This window comes from Zea mays, chromosome 1, assembly GCF_902167145.1.
Source record: "Zea mays cultivar B73 chromosome 1, Zm-B73-REFERENCE-NAM-5.0, whole genome shotgun sequence".
NCBI classification, from domain to species: domain Eukaryota; kingdom Viridiplantae; phylum Streptophyta; class Magnoliopsida; order Poales; family Poaceae; genus Zea; species Zea mays.
Genome location: NC_050096.1, coordinates 160,168,571 through 160,189,710, shown reverse-complemented (window position 1 = coordinate 160,189,710; position 21,140 = coordinate 160,168,571). Strand labels below are relative to the sequence as shown.

General features: G+C 46.5%; 1 pseudogene across 1 annotated transcript; it reads left to right on the top strand.

The window, feature by feature from the left end:
* Nucleotides 1-43: 43 nt before the first annotated feature.
* LOC112136072 (transcription initiation factor pseudogene) lies at nt 44-5,337 on the top strand (annotated as a pseudogene). Its single transcript, NR_154554.1, has 2 exons — nt 44-1,611; nt 5,070-5,337. The product of NR_154554.1 is annotated as a transcription initiation factor pseudogene (transcript).
* The last annotated feature ends 15,803 nt before the right edge of the window (nt 5,338-21,140 follow it).

Here is a 21,140-nt window from a genome sequence, read left to right as displayed (position 1 = left end):
CCCCTCCTACCGCACACGCGAATCCAGCCAGCCCACCCACCGCCGCCGCCTGCTCGTCCGCCTCTATAAGATGAGACCTGCCCACCGCCATGGCGCCATCCCCTCCGTCTCTGACCCGCCTACCCATCCCCACCATTTGCCGCCCAATCCGCCCCGCCGCGCTCCGCCTTGCCTCGACTCGAATTCTTACCAACCGTTTGTGGCTTGAATTTGAATTCCAGCTCGAATCACTCAGGCGGCCAGCCGGGAGCGAGAGCGAGCTGGAGGAGCTCGATTCGATGCGTTGCTGAGCGTGGGTCAATCGATTCGGGTCGGGCGGTGGCGCAGTCCGAGAGATCTGAACCCTAGCGGCCGTCTGCCCGTCCGGATCTGTGACCAGCCCTGCTCGGTGCTTCGGCGGCATGAGTGCCTGGAAGGCGTGGGGAGGAGAAGCGGCGGAGATATGAGCGGAGGAGGCAGCGGCAGCGGGGACGAGTTCGGGCGGGCGGTGGCACGCGCCGCGGTTGCGCAGGCGCTGGAGGCCGCGGGGTTCGACTGCGCGCACCGCTCCGCGGTGGACGCGGTCGTCGACGTCCTCTTGCGCTACATCACCCACCTGGGCCGGTCCGCCGCCTTCAACGCCAACCTCGCCGGCCGCGCGCTCGCCAACGAACTCGACGTCATCCAGGTGCTCGAGGAGGTCGGCGCCGACACGGACGGCTTCGCGGGCGCGGCGGACACGGGCCGCTGCCTCGTTGGTTCCGGCGTCGTCAGGGACCTCATGGCGTTCGTCGACTCCAAGGACGAGGTGCCGTTCGCGCGGCCGCTGCCTAGGTTCCCCGTCCAGCGCGTGCAGCCGCAGCCCTCTGCCAGCCCGGCTGCGGCGGCGGCGGGGAGGGAGACTGGGTTGAAGCACGTGCCGGAGTGGCTGCCTGCGTTCCCGGATCCGCACACCTATGTGAGCACGGAGGTGTGGGATGAGCCTTCGGCGACCAAGGACAGGGTGGACAAGGTGGAGCAGGTGCGGCAACGGAGGAAGGCCGAGAAATCCCTGCTCAGCTTGCAGCGAAGGCTGGCTATGGCAGGCGCGGATGGGTTTCATCCAGCGGTTGCATTGGCGGAGGATAGCGCAGAGAAGGGGAAGGAGATACAGGCAGCTGGGACAAAGAGAAACCCGTTTCTTGAGCCAGCATTGCCGCCTGGGGAGAAGGATGTATCTGAGGTTGGTATGCCTCCGGAAAAGAAGAAACTATCTGTCCTCGAGGCATTTGCGCCAGCTATGCAATCTAGAACCATCGTCAGGGATGTTGATGCTGGGGCAGGATTGGATGAAAACCAAAGGAGCATTGTTCCCAAAGAGAGGGCTCCGGTGCACCTTAAGATTGGATTTGGAAAGAAGCCGTTGGCAGCAGCTCTGAATTCAAGAACCCTGGACCTGAGAGAAGATCCATCCTTCTTGAAAGAGGAAGCAAAGGATGACAAGAAGCGGAGAGCAGGCATGATATTAAGGGCATCAATGGAGAACCCACAAGAGCTTCCTCAGCTCTAAAGTTGTTTGCGGAGGAAGTGCCGTACCCAGAGTGGAGTTGCATCATGGTGTAATTGTGGAACTTCAGTTTCCAGAATCTTGAGGTGCGTTGTAACTTGTAATTACTTATCTTGTGGTAACTCATTGTTCCTGGCTGTCAATTGCTTTAGAGGCCCATGCAAACGAAACCCATTTAGTTGAAAATCATTTGGTTGTGCATCGAAGTGGTTGAACGATTTGCCAATTTTAGCTGGGCTATGTGTTAATGTACATTTGTATTGATCTTTTTTGGCTATTGTAGGATAAAGATACAGAGGTCTTGCAAAAATATCTATGCATCTATTTGTTAGCTCTACCCACTTTGACTAGTCTTGCATGGTAGAAAATCTTGGATGTTAATACTTAGTATCTTTTAGGTAGACATGCTCTACCCAGTATTGTTAGCAACTGAACTACTTTTGAATAATAAGTAATAACGCTGCATGTTTATGTGCCCTGACGCCTTCCATTCAAGAGACTACAGATTGTACTGCATGCATTCACTATTTCACAATGTTTAATGTACAGTAAGGAGGATATACCAGTTTTATGTCGAGAGGAGTTTAATCTGGCTATATACACCAAAAAGAGAGAATAGTTCAGTTTAAGAGAGTGCATATTGTATTACATGCATTCATTATTTCATAATGTGTAATTTACAGTGAGGAGGATATACTAGTTTTATGCTAATAGGAATTTAATCAGAATATATACACCAAAAATCAAAAAGAAAGAATATTTTGGTTAGCCAAGTACACGGATTAGACTATCAGTCTAAAAAACCCTGAAAGTTTAGTATTATGGCTATCATTCCCTGTCCCCACAAATCTATTGTCTAGGACTGTCTTAGAGTGTTCATGGTATGCTATAGATATGACAAGACGGCAGGAGTTTGCTTGTAAAGTAGTACACGAGGATATTTCCTTGCCTATGTCATTTGGCATGCTTGTAACTAGATTTTTACTTTTGTTCCCTCCATATTATACCTAGTTGAGCAATTCAAAACTGCATTATGGCTTCGTATGTTGCTCTGGTTGGTACGATAACTTCTATTAGTGAAATGGCTATTTTAGTCTTTGGTTACCTTGTCTTGCAAGCCAGACTGACATAGGTATTTTTTTCTTAACAAATAACAGAAACATGAATGCTTTAGGGTTTGGTTACCTTGTTTTGTAAGCCATACTGTGCGAAGGTATCTTTTCTTTCTTCATAACAGAAACGAGTTATAGTTTCATAAGATGGGAGAGAATAATATGCCATAACATGAGTCTCTATTGTGTGTTTTTTTTGCTGCCTCTTAGAAGGTATGCATCATTCTTTTCATTCTACCAGCTGAGATGTAGAATGCCTTAACCCTCTCATCTCCAGCAGTTCTCCTATCTCAAACTTCAATCTGCAAATAGTGTCAAACAATGTAATCTACAGTGTGACGTCCCCTATTTTACACGATCTACCGAAGATAGGCCGAGGGTGTTCCCAAACATATACTTACATAGTGCTTTGCACTTTTGTACTGATTTGCGAACTTATGAGAATAATACAGTTTTCCTTGAAGACACGATAATATAGATGTAGCATCATTCCTTAAAAAGTGGAATTCTCTCTGAAGCAAAAGTAACTTGTATTGATCACTGGCACTTACATGTACAGTGTTGCTATGCTTTTTAAAGCAGATGTAGCACCTAGAACATCATTTATTAGTTCTGCATTCAGCAGTTAAAAAGCCCAAAGCTGTTCATTACAAATCTAGTAATAGTTAGGCATGGCGAATAATGCACTGTCTGGCTGTTATTGCGTTTTCACGTGTTCAGAGTCAACCATGAAGCTTACTTTACTGAATGGATCTAGGTTTTAATATGAATTATTTATTCCTTAATGAGTCATCAAGGCATTGACAAATTGAGAAGTGGATTCCTTTGGAAAGGCTGTAAAGACGTCAAAGGAAAACACTGCTTAGTGAATTGGCAGAAGGTGTGTATGCCTCTGATCTGTGGTGGATTAGGCATTCCAAACCTGGAAGTTATGGGCTGGTCTCTTAATCTGCGTTGGTTATGGCTGAAAAAGACTCAACCTGATCGCCCGTGGAACTCCTTTGAAGTCCAAGTTCATCCTAACGCCGCTGCAATTTTTGCTGTTTCAATTCAGTCAATTGTGGGCAATGGAACAAGCACCAAATTTTGGACAGATCGCTGGTTAGATGGTAGGAGAATTGTAGAGTTGGCTTCTAACTTGTTTGCTGCTGTTAATAGAAAAGCAGTGAGGACGCTGACTGTCCATGAAGCTGTTATGGGTGATATTCCGGGGAATTTCCCCCCTAGTGCTTTCTCAGATTTTTTCCAAATCTGGGATCTTGTTCGGGAGGCCTACCTGCTACCTGCTACTCAAGATCAACACATTTGGACACCATCCTCTTCGGGTTCTTATTCCTCCAAGTCGGCCTATGATCGATTTATGGTGGGGGGTGCTAGTTTCGCGCCAGCTGATCGTATTTGGAGGACCTGGGCTCCACCAAGATGCAAGTTCTTTCTCTGGCTTGCAGCTCAAGATAAATGTTGGACAGCAGATCGCTTAGCGAAAAGGGGTTTAAATCATCCGGTTCAATGCCCTCTTTGTGATCAAGAAGATGAAACAGTGCAGCACCTTCTGATTTCTTGTGTCTTCTCGAGAGAATTGTGGTTTAGGATTCTATCCATGGTTAATCTGCAACAGTTTTCTCCATCAAATTCTGATTTGGTTTTCCAAGTTTGGTGGGCTAATCTGGAAGGAAAGATCCCAGCTGTGCAACGCAAAGGAACATTTGCTTGTTGTGCTGGTGGCATGGTGGCTATGGAAACAACGAAATGGGGGCTACTCATGGTGGCAATCGTATTATTCAAAACATCAAAGATGGCGTTCATCGGTGGTGTCTTGCAGGCACGAGATGTCTGCACGCGGTTTGGAGTTAGTCTGTTTGTTGGCTTCTGATAGTAGTAGTTTTCTATAGGTTGTTTCTTAGATGGATCTTTTTCCGTGTGATTGGTTCCGTGAATATCTAGCGCTTGGCTAGCTCTAACCTGGCTCATCGGATACACTCTTGTGCTGTGTCTCCACAGATGATGGTAAAGTTGTTTGATTTGACTTGGATTGCACTCGCAAATGTAGGTCTTGTCTGTCCTGTACAAGCAACCAGACACAGACCGAAGCCTGGTCAATGCATATGCAGAGTCTGGTTGTGCGCGTGCATGCAACCAAACATATGGTTTGTGTATTTCTGTTTTTGGCCAACGTAAGGTGGTTTTCCTTGGATGTTTGGTCTATTTTAGACCTCTATTTCGATCCCCTTAATATACTTAATGCGTAGTTCTCCTGCCCGTTAAAAAAAACTATCTATCTAATTTTGCAAAAGTAGAGTGGAATGAGTTTAGGGGGTGTTTGGTTTGTGGAATGAGGTGTTTGGTTTGTGGAATGAGGTAGTCCAGCATCTGACTCCTCAAGCATGTCAAATAAATTATTATTCTAACGTGAGGTTTGATGATTTCTGCAGGCCATGTTCCCTGATACAACCTTCTCAGGATCACCATGCCCTGATACAACCTGCACCGGACTCTCCTGCCTCCACCTACCGTTTTCCTAAAACACCATGCGCTGATAGATTCTGCAGCACTGTAACTGAAGTTGGAAGTTCCACCATCTCACTGCGTTGAAGTTGGTGGTTGTGCTGGTATTTCACCTTTAACTGTAAGGACTAATTTGGGAACCCAATTTTTCCACTGGATTTTCATTTTCCTAAGGAAAATTAGTTCATTTTCCCTTGAGAAAATAGGAATCCCTTAGAAAAATATAGTTTCCAAACTAGCCCTAAAATTAAAAGTGGGTTGTGGTTCAAACGGAGCTGATTTTTGTGAGGCCATGTTCCTCATCCCCAGACATGGCATCCAAAAGAAAGTTTAGTTCTTGTAGCTGTACTCCCTGGTAGAATGAGAGAGGTTTGTACAAAAGGTAACCTGATTGTTCTTACCAAGACTTGTCATAGAAAGGATTGATGTATCTAGTGGCTACTCAAGGGACAGCTTCATAATGCCGTATGTGTTGGCACGCGCACGCACCCCGCCGTTGTGTTTGGGACGAAAACACTTCCTAGAATTCCTAGATAACTGTTGAAGGACTTTTATGAGGATTTATTGATTGATTCGAGTTCATGTCCTTAATGACTTGATGTAGTGCTTCATAGTTGGAGGCTGGGGTTGTATAACAGTGTACCATATGGTTCTTTCGACTTTTGCCCCCATCTAACTTGAGTATTTAAGATTGAACTTGTAAAGATTTTATTTTAAAAGGAAGCATGTTGAAATGTGTCTCGAAGCTTGTGCATTTGCGTGGCTATTTATGTGAACTATCCCGAGAGCAAGCAGCAGGCTGAGGTTCCTATTTGGTTTTTGGTGATTACGACACTATTATCGTAACTAATGCGTATTTTGTATAGACAATATTACTTAAATCTATTTGGAAACAGCCTGAGTTCACTAAAGCGTCACAAGTTTATAATTATAACCTGAGTGAATCATCGTATCATAAAGTAATTATCATCATCTTTGTTGATTAAAGTAAAGCATTAACATGTAGTTGATCATAATAATCTAACCTAAAAAAGTAATCAAGGACATGATAAGTAAAAAGCCAGTCACCTTAGGTTGATTATGGTATACGAGAAAGTAAATTATACAGTAAATATGACATAATAGGTCAGAGGATATTTGTTTTCACCAAGTTGCTGCTCAGGGTCTTCTCCTGCAACTTCCTCGGGAAACTCAAACTGCTCGTTGTCTACGCGAAACAATCATTCATTCAACATTTGGGGAGTAGCAAATGAACAATACACCAAACAGTCTAGATCAAATAAATATGCAACGTGATATGGGGCTCTCATCATCGATAGACGAACGACCGAGGCCAAGGGACGTTCGCGGGACCAAACTAGGTGGCTCGACCGAGCGTGCCGAGGGCACAACGCGCCGATGGCGCAGGCTCAAACGTTTGATAGATTCTCTGCCTCGCTCGAGGGCGTGGCGCGCGCTGGGTCGGACGGCTGCGGATTCTCCGCCTCGCTCGAGGGCGCGGGATTGGCTCGGGTTAGTTAAAGTCGGACCGTTGGATTCGGGTGAACGACGGGAATTGGGCGGCCTGCTCCGGCCCTTTCCTCTAGCCACTAGAGGCGGCGGCGCCCGTGTTCGCGACGGGAAGCTCGTCAGAGACGAGGGGCGCGAGCGCTCCGGGGGTCTTAGGGCTGTTGGGATGATCGGAGAAAATGGGGAGGGGTGCGGGAAATCTGATGGTGGGGGCTGAACAGAGGTAGGGGCATCAGATGGTGAGGGTTCACAGTGGGGCGGCTCGGCGGGGTGCGGGGAACTCCGACGAGCAATCGCGTAGGGCAAAGAGTAAGAGGGAAATGGAGAGGGCAAGGGAGATTCCATACCTCAATGCGAGACTCGGGATATCCACTGAGACAGCAACGGCACGACGGTGGCTTAGGTCGACGATGGCGGCTTCGGGACTGCACGTGTAACGGTGGTGAGCAAGGACAGAGCGAACCAAAGGAAGGAAGGGGAATTGGGGGCGAGTCCCGAGCGGCTAGCACCGAGGCGAAGCTCACTGTGGCAAGGGCGACGACAGAACGGCTTCGCGACAGTGGCGACACTGCTGCGTGCTAGGTGGGGAAGAATGGGCAGGGCGAGGTGTGGGGGATGCTGGGGTCTAGGGTCCTTATATGGTGGCCAGGCGAGGCATGCGAGATGGGGGGTCGTAGGGTGCGCGCGGTGGTTATCCGCACATAACGTGCGAGGCGGGCACGACCGGCGTGGCCTCTGCGGAGCAGACAGTTGAGGGGAAGAGGACGGGGCTCACAAGCGGGGTTGGCTGGTCAGAGAGAAAAGAGAGAGAGCGCGTGACCGAGGGCGGCACGCCGACAGGGTGGGCTCGCGGGGCAGAAAGAAGGGAAGGCGCGTGGCTGAGGGCTCGACTGAAGGCTCGGCTGGCTCAACTTCAAATATGCCACTAATTGAAACATATGCATGATACAAAGACAAAAGTTGGGGTTCAGTATTATGCAACATTTCATACTTTCTTAGGGTTTTGTCTATTAGAAAATAGATACATCTCCAACTAAAACAATGATTCTCTTTCTAAAGGAAAACGAAATGGATTAAGAGAGAAGAGAGAAGAGGAGTAACACTTGAATTTGTGGATAAGAGCAAAGAAATTTTATATCCCCAAATTCAGGGTGTTACATTCAGTATTTAGCCAAAAAAGCACAAATGACTGTTTAGTTTGTTACCTAACTTGCCATACTTTGTCTAACTTTTCTATCTAAACTTAGGGCCTGTTTGGTTTGATGACTAACTTGTCACACTTTGCCTAACTTTTCTGCCTAAGGTTAGTTCTTCAATTCGAACGACTAACCTTAGGCAAAGTGTGTCACGTTTAGCCACGAACCAAACAACCCCTAACTTTTCTGTCTAAGGTTAGTTCTTCACTTCACGAACTAACCTTAGACAAATCGTGACACGCTTCTTACTTTCGTGGCACTATCTCACTTGTATTTTACTTGCCCCCATGCATTGAACTCCCCGAACACTGCAAATTGGTAAGCTTTTGGCATCTGAAATGCAGTCGACTCGGTCGTCACGGGTCACGGGCACTGACAATACAGAGACACACACATGACTCTGATCCATGGCCAGGTCTGTCTCAAGTGGCGAGCACAGACAAACACTCTGATTAGACCAGCATTGATCGCATCCTCTCCTCGCCTCGCAAGCCCTACTGCCTCTCGTTCCCAATTAAATCCACTTGCAAATTCTTCCTGCCTGCTACTACACCAACTCTTGTTTGCTTTTGCTTCTCCTTCAGTGGAGCACTATACTGCTGTCAACTGTCGAGTCAAAAGTCAGAGATAAGGACAAGTCAACGAGAATCATATATATATATACTCTGGTACCTCTTTATACATATAATTTACTGAGTTTATCGAGTAGAGAGATTTGAAAGCAACTGTCTGTCTGGCGGCCGAGGCTTTATTGTGGCTTACGTTGGAACGAGGCTAGAAGTTGTTCTAGACGATCAATTATTATAGTACATATATTAGACAACTATTTTGGCTACGAATCGCAGGCAGGAACAGGCTGCCAGGCACGCACGCATGCGGGCCAAGTGGCCAACCAAGCCAAGGACTGCCAAATGGAAATGGGTGATGGGTGGTGCTTGCGTTGCGGGCGGCTGCCAACTCGGAGACGATTTTGTTGACCGGCCAGACCAGCCTAGGCCTCTTGTCTCTCTCTCTCTCTTTTGCAACTTGCAGATGTGCGAGTGCGATCCATGCATCACGAGGCGGCCGGCCACCACAATGAATTAAAACGAGCGCACACGGCACACATACATACATTGATACATGCAATGGGATGGAAGTGACCTCTCACTGCCTCGCCGCCCACTTTACTTGCACGTTCTTGTTCAGACCCCTGTCTCTTGGTTCGGGCACATTTCGTAGGCCCAATCGTCCTTTTTTATATTCCAGCATGAACCATACATAGTCTTTGTGTCTCCTCCGTTCTAAAACGGAGGTTAGTCATGTCTTTATTTTAGCCCGAGATAAGCATCTCTAATTCTGATAAGGTATATAAAGATTTATTAATATCTATCTATACTTATGGGTGACAACGTGCTCTAAATTTTACACTATAAAATTTAAGGACCGGATCGGATTATATTGAATTAGGGTCCAACTCTATTTATATTCATTTTTGAACTAAAATTTATTTATGACCCTATAAATTTGTGAAGTAACATTTAAATCACGATCCATTATCACTCCTATCTATAGTACCAAATTAAACAAACAAGTTGTTATTTCAGTAAGACAATAACTGCCTCAACTTAATTATCTTTCAAATCGGTCAACCCGGCGAAGCCGCTTTCTACCTTTTGCGGAAGATTACATTGGAAAAAAAAAGATGCTTTCGCCACCACTCTTAAAAAAGAAAATAAGTATACACGCACGCACTGATTCATATGTGACTGATGTTCGCCGAAAACGTTGACAATCAAACAAACTCAGAGTAATGAAACCACACATTGAAACAAGATAACTATATATAACTATAACTATAACTATATATATATATATATATATATATATATATATATATATATATATATATATATATATATATATATATATATATATATATATATATATATATATATATATATATATATAGTATTTAGAGCCCCGGGCTCTGTTTAACTATAGGAAGTTCCAACCACGTATCGATCAGGTGTGCAGACCGCACCAAACCCTTTTTGGCTTATTATACCTAACTGCTTACGACAAATTATAATATGAGTTATGCTGATGTGGGTAACAATTTATGCAAATATATGGGCCATCACGTAGATTTCGTCCCGCATATTACGTGCATAGGGCCCACGATCCCACCCACGCGCTCGCAGTTATCCAGTCCCACGTCGCCACTATAAAAATACCCCCACGCCGCCAGGGATTAGGTTTTAGCGGCGGCGGCGGTTCCCTCGGGCGTACGAGCGCCGGTGATCCTAGGGGCCAGCAGCGATGCCGCCCCGAGGCAGGCGACCGACGGCGGCGCTCCACTAGGAACGAGCGACAGCGACGCTCCCGAGGCGGGCGCGCAAGTGGCGACGGCATTCTCGAAGCGGACGGCGACATCGCACCCTAGGCCCGATGGCAACAACGTTTGTCCTGTCCGTCTCTGCGATGGCCACCGCCGCTGCCGCTCCAGCGTCTGTGACGCCGTCTCCTGCGCCAAAGGCCAACAACAGCAGGAAGCCGGTGGTGCCTGGGATGACTGGGTACAAGCTGCTCAAGCGCGTCAAGAAGTCGGCGGCGCTCAGGGACATCCTCGTCGTCATCATGTTGTCGGAGAACGTGCCCACCTGCATCACTCGCTGCCTGGAGGAGTTCGACCCGCGCCTCGCCGTAATTTAGGCCCTATTCGTCGTTACGAAATAAATTGATGATGTACGCTAAAATTTGTACTCATTTACGTTGTTTTGGTTAACGTTTTACGTTGAAATTTGATCGAGCCAGAATCCGTGCACGATCGAACGTGCGCAATTTTCACGCCGTAATTTTCGGGCCCCATTCGCTGTTACGAAACAGGTCTATAATTTACGTAAATTTCGTATTCATTTACGCTATTTTGGTTCACGTTTTATGGTTAAATCCACCCGAGCCAGAACCCTAGCACGATCGACTGCACGCGATTTTCACGCCGTAATTTTGGGCCCCGTTTGCTGTTACAAAATAGATATTGGATTTACGCTAAATTTCGTATTCATTTACGTTGTTTTAGCTCGCGTTTTACTCTGGAATCCGCCCGAGCTAGAACCCGCGCACGATCGGCTGCACGCGATTTTCACGTCGTAATTTTGGGCTTCATTTGCTGTTACAAAACAAATATATGATTTACGCTAAATTTCGTACTCATTTATGCTTTTTTAGCTCACGTTTTACGTTGGAATCGACCCGAGCCAGGACCCGCACACGATCAGCTGCACGCGATTTTCACGCCATAATTTTAGGCTCCGTATGCTATTACAAAACAGATATAGGATTTACGCTAAATTTCATACTTGTTTACGCTGTTTTAGCTCACGGTTTATGCTGAAATCCGCCCGAGCCAGAACCAGAACCACATACTGCATGATTTATGCTGTCAAGTATATGTCATTATGCAGTCGTAAACGCTGTCCACAGTGTCATATTCATTTCACATGATTCGAGCGTCAAAAGATTCCTTTATGCATTATTTACGCATCTTTATCCATATATATATGTATTCGTATATTGCCTTACGCTTATCGTCCTGGATTCTTGGCTATCGACTGCATGGCTGACGCAATCACGTGGGTGCTGGGTCGACCGCGTCCTGGCTGGGGCTTCCATTAGTAAGGGAAGCCCAGGGCTTCCATTACCTCTTCCCTATATATATATCAAGTGTCAGAGTAGACCGAAATTTCTTCTCGTTTTGCTTTGGTTAAAATACTGTCTCGAACAACATCCTCTATATCTGTCCTTTATGATGTCATCTCTCTTTTATATCTACTTCATCTTTACTGGTGTTCTTTATATCTCATTCTTTATACGTAAATATCTATATTATAGACATATCTTATTTTAATTTTTTGTACGCGTGAATTTGCCTTAGAAATAATCAACTAGGCAAACTAGTTAGCCATAAGATTTGTAATGATCGTCAAGCACCAAAATCGATCAAGCACCAAAATCGATTATAGAAAATGGTTAAGGTCATTTCCCTTTTAGTGTTTATCTCTCCAAAGAAAATGAGAGAAAAAGAAAAGTAAAAGGAAAAGAAATTCTCCCCCAGTCGGCCCGTGGCCAATTTCGACCCAAGCAGCCCATCAGACCGCGCCCTCTCCTTTTCTTTTCCCCTTTCTCTGACGACCGCGCCCAACCTGTCAGTCGCCTAGCACTTATTCCTCGGCTGCCTGCACTTGCTTCGCTCGACGCCGCGCTGTGCCGCCCTCGCCACGACCGCCCTCATCGATTCGTTGCCAACTAGAGCAGGCGATGATCTCCCCTTTCCCTTTTCCTATGACCCGGCGCCCTCCCCCTTTCCTTCTGAGGCGTATTTCTTTTCTTTCTCGTGCGCCATGGATGGAAGGTCTGCCGGAGCATCAATTCTTCGTATGTGCGGCAATTTGGAGCTTGATGTTCCCCCTTTCTCTTCTATAAGTGCGCCCGAGCCCCTGCTATCTATTCCACGCCCGCGTACTCCCTCCCGTGTTCCCCAGCCCTCTGCACGCAACCGCCATCGCAATCGCACCACCGTCGCCCATGATCAGGCTCCTCCGGTGCCTCTCCGACCACGCCGAGACTATTTTAGGTCCAAATGAATTGATTTTTGTTTTATTAGCTTTCTAAAAAGTGTTGTTAATTATTTTAGGACAATTTTATAGCAGCTTTATAATCTTCAAAATATGAGTTAATTCTAGATTATTAGTGAAAGTAGCCTAGAGGGGGGGTGAATAGGATAATCTGAAAATTTTCAAAACAAACTTCGAAAGATTGTTAAATACACAGTTCGACTGGTGCAGGCCGGTTCAACAGCTACGTGCGCAAGTTGAACCACTTTGAACCAATCCAACTATTTTATAAACTTTAGACTGAAATCTACTTGAAAAAGTATTTCGCGAGTTCTTTTGAGAAGTGAGGTATAGCTAAGTTAGGATGAAAAGATGAATATGTAAAGGCTATTTCACTTCTAGATATACTCTACGGAAAAATCTATATGTCAATCTTGCAAGTAAAAATATCTTAAGTTAAAGACAAGCAAGAATACAAGACACAAGATTTAATCCGAGGTTCGGCCACACCACAAAGGTGTCCTACTCCCCGTTGAGGAGCCCACAAAGGCCGGGTCTTTTTCAACCCTAATGCTCCAAAAGCCGACCACAAAGGTCAAGGCAATCTCTTCTTATCTCAGCTCAAAGAGCAGGTGATACAAACTTCTTGGGGTCTTCCACAAATTTGGAGACTCCCAAGCAACCTCAAAAGATCTTGATGCCTAGGGTTTCAAGAACACCAAGAAAGCACAAGAGGGGTTTGCACAAGCTCAAGTCTTTTAAAAGAGAGATGGGAGAGGAAAGCCAAATCGTGAGCACAAGCACAAACCTCACACCCAAGAGCTCCTCCAACAAGGTTGAATCTTGAGGAAGATTTAAGTGTGAGAGAGATGGGAGAAATGAGTGCTTTGTCTCAAGTTAGGTGAGCAATAAAAGTGTAAGTGTCCAGCTGCATTGAAGAAGGGAGAGAGAGGGTTCTATTTATAGTCACGGCTCAAAAACTAGCCGTTTGACCAGAAACCCCGCAGAAAACCAGTTGAGCCGCCCCTAGGGCGGTTGAACCGCCCCCTGACAGGTCAGCAGACTGTCTGCCAGTCTGACTGCCAGACTGACTAGCAGACTGACCTGCAGGCTGGTCAGACATGACAGGACCGGTTGAACCGCCCCCTGACAACCCTGGTGGCCTGACTGCCAGTATGACTGGCAGACTGCAGGTCAGAAGTCAGAGGGGTCAGAGACCAGTTGAACTGCCCCCCAGGACCAGTTCAGCAAGTTTAGACCAGAGAGTTTAGGAGAGAAAACCCCAGCTCAGCTGCCCGGGGGCAAGTTCAACTGGTGTATGGTCAAAGAGGTCCACAGCTGAAGTTGAAGTTCAGCTGGAGTTGAAAGCTCAACTCAGCTGAAGTCCAGCTCAGCTGAAAAGCTCAGCTGCAGCTGAAGAAGCTCAACTCAGCTGAAGTTAAGTTCAGCTGCAGTTGAAGAAGTTCAGCTGCTTTTCAGCAAGAACACTCTAGGTTTCTCAAACCTAACCATGGTCAACCAAATAATGTTAAAGTGATTTTTGGTTTTCAAAAATAGCTTTTGAATTTGGGGACTTGAGCTATAGCAAACACCTTTACCTGTGCGGAAAAGAATAAGGAAGAATTACATCATGCAACACAAGATTTTACATAAAATTTTATACGTCCGTTGCATGAAGTCCTTGGTGCTTCCTTAAGTTCCTGTTTCTTTCTAATCATACATTGGGAACAAAAACTATTAGTACCCTTATTTGTTTTGTCATTAAATCACCAAAACCCTCACTTGGGGTTGATTGCACTTACAATCTCCCCCTTTTGGTGATTGATACCAAAACAATTAAGGTCAAAAAGATAAACATTTGAAATAGAAAATTTCTTTTGAATGATTTTATGTAGATGGCTCCCCCTAAATGTGTGCTCGATTGCGAATCCAATGTTTTGACATAATATGTCATGTGAGCAACACATTTAGAGATAGTGACAAAAACCATACTAAATACAACCATCCGAGGGGTGCAAGAGTGTCATAACAGGAGTTGTGATGCATATTAATGATTGCTTTGCTATGAAGTAAAAATGATGTGTATTTAGAGATAGTCATCTCTAATTACACATCATTTTTACTTCATAGCAAAGCAATCATTACAAACTGATGGGACAAAAGATGATGGCCAGAAGACCATCATCACATTGAATAATAACCCAACCGTTTTATTTCATACAATGATAAGAGGATACAAGCCACAACAGTGGCCAAAACCAAAAAACAATAATAAAAAAAGAAATACATAACTGAAAGAACCACAAACAGAATGACTAGATTTTTTGGATTTTCTCCCCCTTTTTGGCAACAAGTACCAAAAACAAAGAGAGAGGGAGAAGAGGACACATGAATCAATATCCTCCAGGAGGAGGATAGGACGGAGGATATGATGTGTACTCGGGGAAGAAAGTCCTCATCATGTCTTCCTCGAGTGAGGAGTCCCTAGGGGGCTCATCACCCGCAGAAAAAACGGATGCCGAAGATGTACGATGATGAGGAGGAGGTGGAGGAGGAGGGTGGTGATGGTAACCAGAGCCGAAAGGCCGTGGGTCACCAGGAATGGGTCCCGGACCCGGGTAGGGAGAAGGAGGATAGTGACCAGAGCCGGACGGCCTAGGGTCACCAGGAGTGGGTCCGTGACCCGAGTAGGGAGGAGGATGAGGAGGGTCTGAGGTGTAGAAAGGGTCATCATAGTCCTCGACCTCATCCTCCGGGGTAATGAATGGCACACCAAACTCCTGTTGGTGCCACTCATTAAGGTCTGCGGGGAAGGTAGGGGCTGGAGGTGGAGGGGACCCAGGAGGGAGAGGATGACCAGTCTCGGCTGCATAACGACGAAGATCCTCATGCAGTCGGTCGGTCCTGCAACGGCGCACAGACTCCTCGACCGCCCGAGTGCGGCACATGGCGAAGACGCCAAGAAGGCCCTTGGCCAGACGAATGAAAAGTCCCTGGCCTCGGCCCTGACCCTGGCCTGGACCACTTCCTCTCCCGCTGCGGTCCATCGGACGCGAGGCAGCAGCGGCGCGAGAGGAGGATGGGTGATGAGGAGGCTGAGGAGGTGGCTCATCAGAGGAGGCAGGGCCTCCAGACCCTGAGGGAGCCCGCTTCGTACGAGCAGCTGGGTTGGAAGAATCAACCCAGTAGGGTACGTAGCAGGAGTGTTTGACAAGTTTTTCGAAGTGAGTCTGGATGACCACTTCGATCATCTTCATGATAAAGGGTGCATGAAGACACCCTTTGAGAGGAGACAAGGAAGCATGGATGATCTCTTCCCAGATCATGTCAAACACATTAATGTGGGCGAGACTGTTGGGAGAAAGGAGGAGAAGGAAGACCCGACTCTCCCCAAGGACGTTCATTTGATTCCTGCCCTTCGGGAGAACGGTCATCCTGGACAAAGAGTTAAGGTACCTGTAGTACCTATGCATGTTAGCGGTCGTCCAGAACTCCCGATCCATAGATACATGAATAAATTCAGTCTCTTCCCGCATGGGCAGCTTAATGTCATGGACTCGCATGTTGCTGCCCTGAATATCAGCATCAGAGAAGCCCAGAATATGGGCAAAACGACGGTAACTGACTTTGTGCCAGTTCCCCTGGATGAAGAAATACATGACAGGGTAATCATACCCATCGGCTTCCTCATCTACTTTCTTGATCCAGAGGGTGGCATAAAACTGAGCTACCACCTCGTCGTTCCAGGGGTATTCCATGGTCATAATATTTTTTAACCCCTTTCTCTCCAAGTTGCGGAGAGCTGACATCATATCAGCATCTCCCATGTTCTCACATCCTTCCCAGTCTATAAACCTATGCCTGACGACTGGGTGTTTCTTGGATAAAATGACACAATTGTAGAAATCAGCCTAGAAAAGATTCCAGAACCGAGGGTCCTGGACACTAGGATGACGAGGAGTGAGAGAAGGATTAGTGAACCTCAGGCGCTGAAGGGTGTCCACTCCCTTCAGAGAGAAGTCGACGGGAGGTTCATTTGGTCCGCGGGTAACATTCGCCGGATGCATGTGCAGACCGGTGATGTAGAGTGCATCAGGCGCCGGAAGATCAATGAGGTCGTCGAATGCCCCATCCTCCTCCTGGCAAGGAGCATATCCAGAGGAAGAAGTGCTGCGACGAGGTCGAGTGGCGCCAACTTTTTGGCGCCTCCCGCGAGCCGGCTGCGAGGGCATGGAAGAACCCTCTCCTTCCATCCTACCAGAGCCGCGTCCTCTCTTAGAGAGGGAATGACGAGGCGGAGGAGAGGGAACAGGAGATTCCTCCTGAATCTCATCCGAGTCGCTGCTGAACTCAATCACGGATGGGTTGCGGCGACGCACCATGTTTGGAGAGGCTTTGGAACTTTGAACCGGTTGAGGTGAGTGAGTGAGGAGGCTCAAAACAATGCTGAGAGACTAAGTCTTGAATGGTTGGAGTGAGGGAAGAGAGGGGGGCGTCATATAAATAGGCAGTTGAGCTGGTCCCCTAGGACCGGTTCAACCGTCCACCCAGGGCCGGTTCAACCGCATCTGAGCAGTGCGGTCAGAGGACTAGAATCGGTCAGAAGGAAAACGCTAAAAAAATTTCTGACGCATCTGAAAAGTAAAAGCAGATTCTTTAAAAAGTAAAAGCTGAAAAGGTGTTGCACAAGTTTCTGAAAAGGTGCTCCAAAAAGTGACTGAAAAGACACTGAGATGACTTGACATGACATTAAATAAAGCTGCAGATTCCAAAAGCCACAAAAGTCAAAAAGTGCTGCACAGACGTGACCTGACAGCTGCAAAAGCTGCTGCGCGGCCTGAAAAAGTGGTCTGAAAAGTGCTGACACGGTCTGCAAAAAACTGCGCAGACAGAAAACTACAGGTTGACCGGCCAGAACCAGACCGGTTCAACCGGTCCCCAATACCGTTTCAACCGGTTTTGGCCAGGAAAGTCCTGGTTATTTCTGGTTAAAAGCAGTTGAGCTGAAGTTCAGCTGGCCTCCTCCAGCTGAACTAGAAAGTTCAGCTGGCCAAGCCAGTTGAGCTTCGAGTGAAAATTTTAAAAAGTTTTAGCACTAAAATTCATTTGAATTTTAACATTTCCACCAAGTTTTGAATGATCATCACAAAGCTTTAAAACTATCAAACAAAAATAGTGAATCAAACACTCTGTGTGTCCGTTTTCAAGTTAAGTTACGAGAATCCAAGATATTTAATTCACTCCTAAGAAAGCAAAATCTAGTCTCATCGAGGGGTTTTGTGAAGATATCGGCTAGTTGATTTTCTGTGTTTACATGACATAATTCGATATCTCCTTTTGCTTCGTGGTCCCTCAGAAAATGGTGTCTTATGTCAATGTGTTTGGTTCTAGAGTGTTGCACGTGATTGTTGGCTAGTTTAATAGCGCTCTCATTGTCACATAGTAGTGGGATTCTTTTAAAATCACAGCCAAAATCTCTCAAGGTTTGCTTCATCCATAGCAACTGAGCACAACAAGCACCAGCTGCTATGTATTCGGCCTCGGCAGTGGAAAGTGCAACACAGTTTTGCTTCTTAGAGCTCCAAGACACCAGGGACCATCCAAGGAATTGGCAAGTCCCCGAGGTGCTTTTTCGATCTACTTTACAACCGGCATAGTCTGAATCAGAGTAGCCAAATAAATCGAAAAAGGAGCCCTTAGGATACTAGAGACCTAGATTTTGGGTGTGAACTAGATATCTCAAAATTCTCTTAACGGCCACTAAGTGACACTCTTTTGGGTTAGCTTGAAAACGGGCACACATGCACACACTAAGCATGATATCTGGCCTAGATGCACATAAATACAGTAGAGATCCTATCATTGATCTATAAAGCTTTTGATCTACAGTTTTACCTTCTTCATTTAAGTCGAGATGACCAATTGAAGCCATTGGTGTCTTGGCGTGCTTTGCCTTTTCCATGCCAAACTTTTTGAGCATGTCTTGTGTGTACTTGGTTTGGCACAGAAAGGTTCCTTCCTTGAGTTGTTTAACTTGAAAATCCAGGAAGTACTTGAGCTCACCCATCATGGACATCTCAAACCTATTTGTCATAACCCTACTAAATTCCTCACAGAAAGTTTCATCAGTACTGCCAAATATAATGTCGTCGACATATATTTGACAAACAAATAATTGATTGTCAACTTTACGAGTAAATAAAGTAGAGTCTACTTTTCCTATTTCAAAACCATTTTAAGCAAGAAATCTTTAAGACATTCATACCATGCTCTAGGAGCTTGTTTAAGCCCATAGAGCGCTTTGTGAAGAAGGTAGACATGGTTTGGCTTCTTAGGATCTTCAAAGCCCGGTGGTTGCTCCACATAGACCAACTCTTGCAGTGGTCCATTTAGGAAAGCACTTTTGACATCCATTTGATACAATTTGAAATCATGGTTAGTAGCATAGGCAATTAATATTCTTATGGACTCTAACCTTGCTACTGGTGCATAGGTTTCACCAAAATCAAGTCCTTCCACTTGAGTGAAACCCTGAGCAACCAGTCGTGCCTTGTTTCTTGTAACCAAGCCATTTTCATCTTGTTTGTTGCGAAAGACCCATTTAGTTCCAATGACGTTTTGCTTGGGTCTTGCTACTAAGGACCAAACTTCATTTTTTGTGAAGTTGTTAAACTCTTCTTGCATAGCAATGATCCAGTCTGGGTCACTTAGTGCTTCCTCTACCTTAAGGGGTTCAAGAGAGGAGACAAACGAGTAAAATTCACAAAAATTCGCTAAACGAGATCGAGTTGTTACCCCTCTCCTGATGCTACCCAGGATGTTGTCCACAGGATGATCTCTCTGAATGCCCTGGTGCACTCGAGGGTGAGGCACCCGAGAATGTCTTTGAATTTGATCATCTTGTTCAACGGCTTCTTCTTCTTCACTAGCAGCTTCTTCTTGCTCATTCTCCACAATGGTTGGCATATTTTGTGGTCGAAGCTCTTCTTCAAAAATTGGATGACTTGAGGTTGATGGGTTTGCTTGGATGGAAGGATTTTCACCAACCACTCTAGCACTCCCATCAACAACCCTATTTGTCATCCAAATTCTCCCTTCATCATCATCCTTTTCTTGTGGCTTCACCTCACCTATTGCAAGCTTCTTTATGGCCTCACAAGGTGGTTCTTCATTTCCTGCAGTGCCATTAGAAATATGCCCTTGCGAGCCATTAGACTCATCAAATGTCACGTCTATCGCTATTTCAACAAGACCGGTGGTATTGTTGAAAACGCGATATCCATGCGCATTTGATGCATAGCCAAGTGAAAGGGAATTAGGCTTACACCTAGTCCCTAATTGATTTTGGTGGTTGAATTGCCCAACACAAATAATTGGACTAACTAGTTTGCTCTAGTGTATAAGTTATACTGATAGTCGCCTAGAGGGGGGGGGTGAATAGGGCGAAACTGAAATTTAGAAAAATAATCACAACTACAAGCCGGGTTAGCGTTAGAAATATAAACGAGTCCGCGAGAGAGGGCGCAAAACAAATCGCAAGCAAATAAGGAGAGTGACACGCGGATTTGTTTTACCGAGGTTCGGTTCTCGCAAACCTACTCCCCGTTGAGGAGGCCACAAAGGCCGGGTCTCTTTCAACCCTTCCCTCTCTCAAACGGTCCCTCGGACCGAGTGAGCTTTCCTTCTTCTCAATCAACCGGGAACAAAACTTCCCCGCAAGGGCCACCACACAATCGGTGCCTCTTGCCTCGGTTACAATCGAGTGTTGATCACAAGAGCACAAGAGAAAGAAAGAATGCGATCCAAGCGCAAGAGCTCAAAAGAACACGGCAAATCTCTCTCGCTAGTCACTAAAGGCTTGAGTGGAATTGGAGAGGATTTGATCTCTTTGTATGTGTCTAGAATTGAATGCCTAGCTCTTGTAAGTGGTTGGAAGTTGGAAAACTTGGATGCAATGAATGGTGGGGTGGTTGGGGTATTTATAGCCCCAACCACCAAATGTGGCCGTTGCTGGGAGCTCTCTGTTCGATGGCGCACCGGACAGTCCGGTGCACACCGGACAGTCCGGTGCCCCCTGCCACGTCATCGTTGCCGTTGGATTCTGACCGTTGGAGCTCTGACATGTGGCCCCGCCTGGATGTCCGGTGTACACCGGACATGAACTGTTCATTGTCCGGTGCATCGGTATGGGCGCGCCTGCCGACAGCGCGCGCAGAGCGCGCATTAAATGCGCTTGCAGGTGACCGTTGGCGCGGAAGTAGCCGTTGCTCCGTGGTTCACCGGACAGTCCGGTGCACACCGGACAGTCCGGTGAATTTTAGCGGAGCGGCTGCCGCGCGAACCCGAGGCTGGCGAGTTCCGGAGGCCGCGGTTCGTTGGCGCACCGGACATGTCCGGTGCACACCGGACAGTCCGGTGAATTATAGCACGCCGGCCTCCGCGAATTCCCGAGGGCGAAGGGTTGAAGTCGAAGTCTACGGGCGCACCGGACACTGTCCGGTGCACACCGGACAGTCCGGTGCCTCCAGCCAGAGGTGCCCTCGGTTGCCTTATTGCTCCTTTGTTGAATTCTCCTAATCTTGCTCTCGGGATAACCGGCAGGGTACAAAATGTAACCCTCGTTATCCTGAGGCATGGGAGCCTTGCCCTTAACAAAGTTAGACAAATTTTTAGGAGGGGCATTAAGTTTGACATTGTC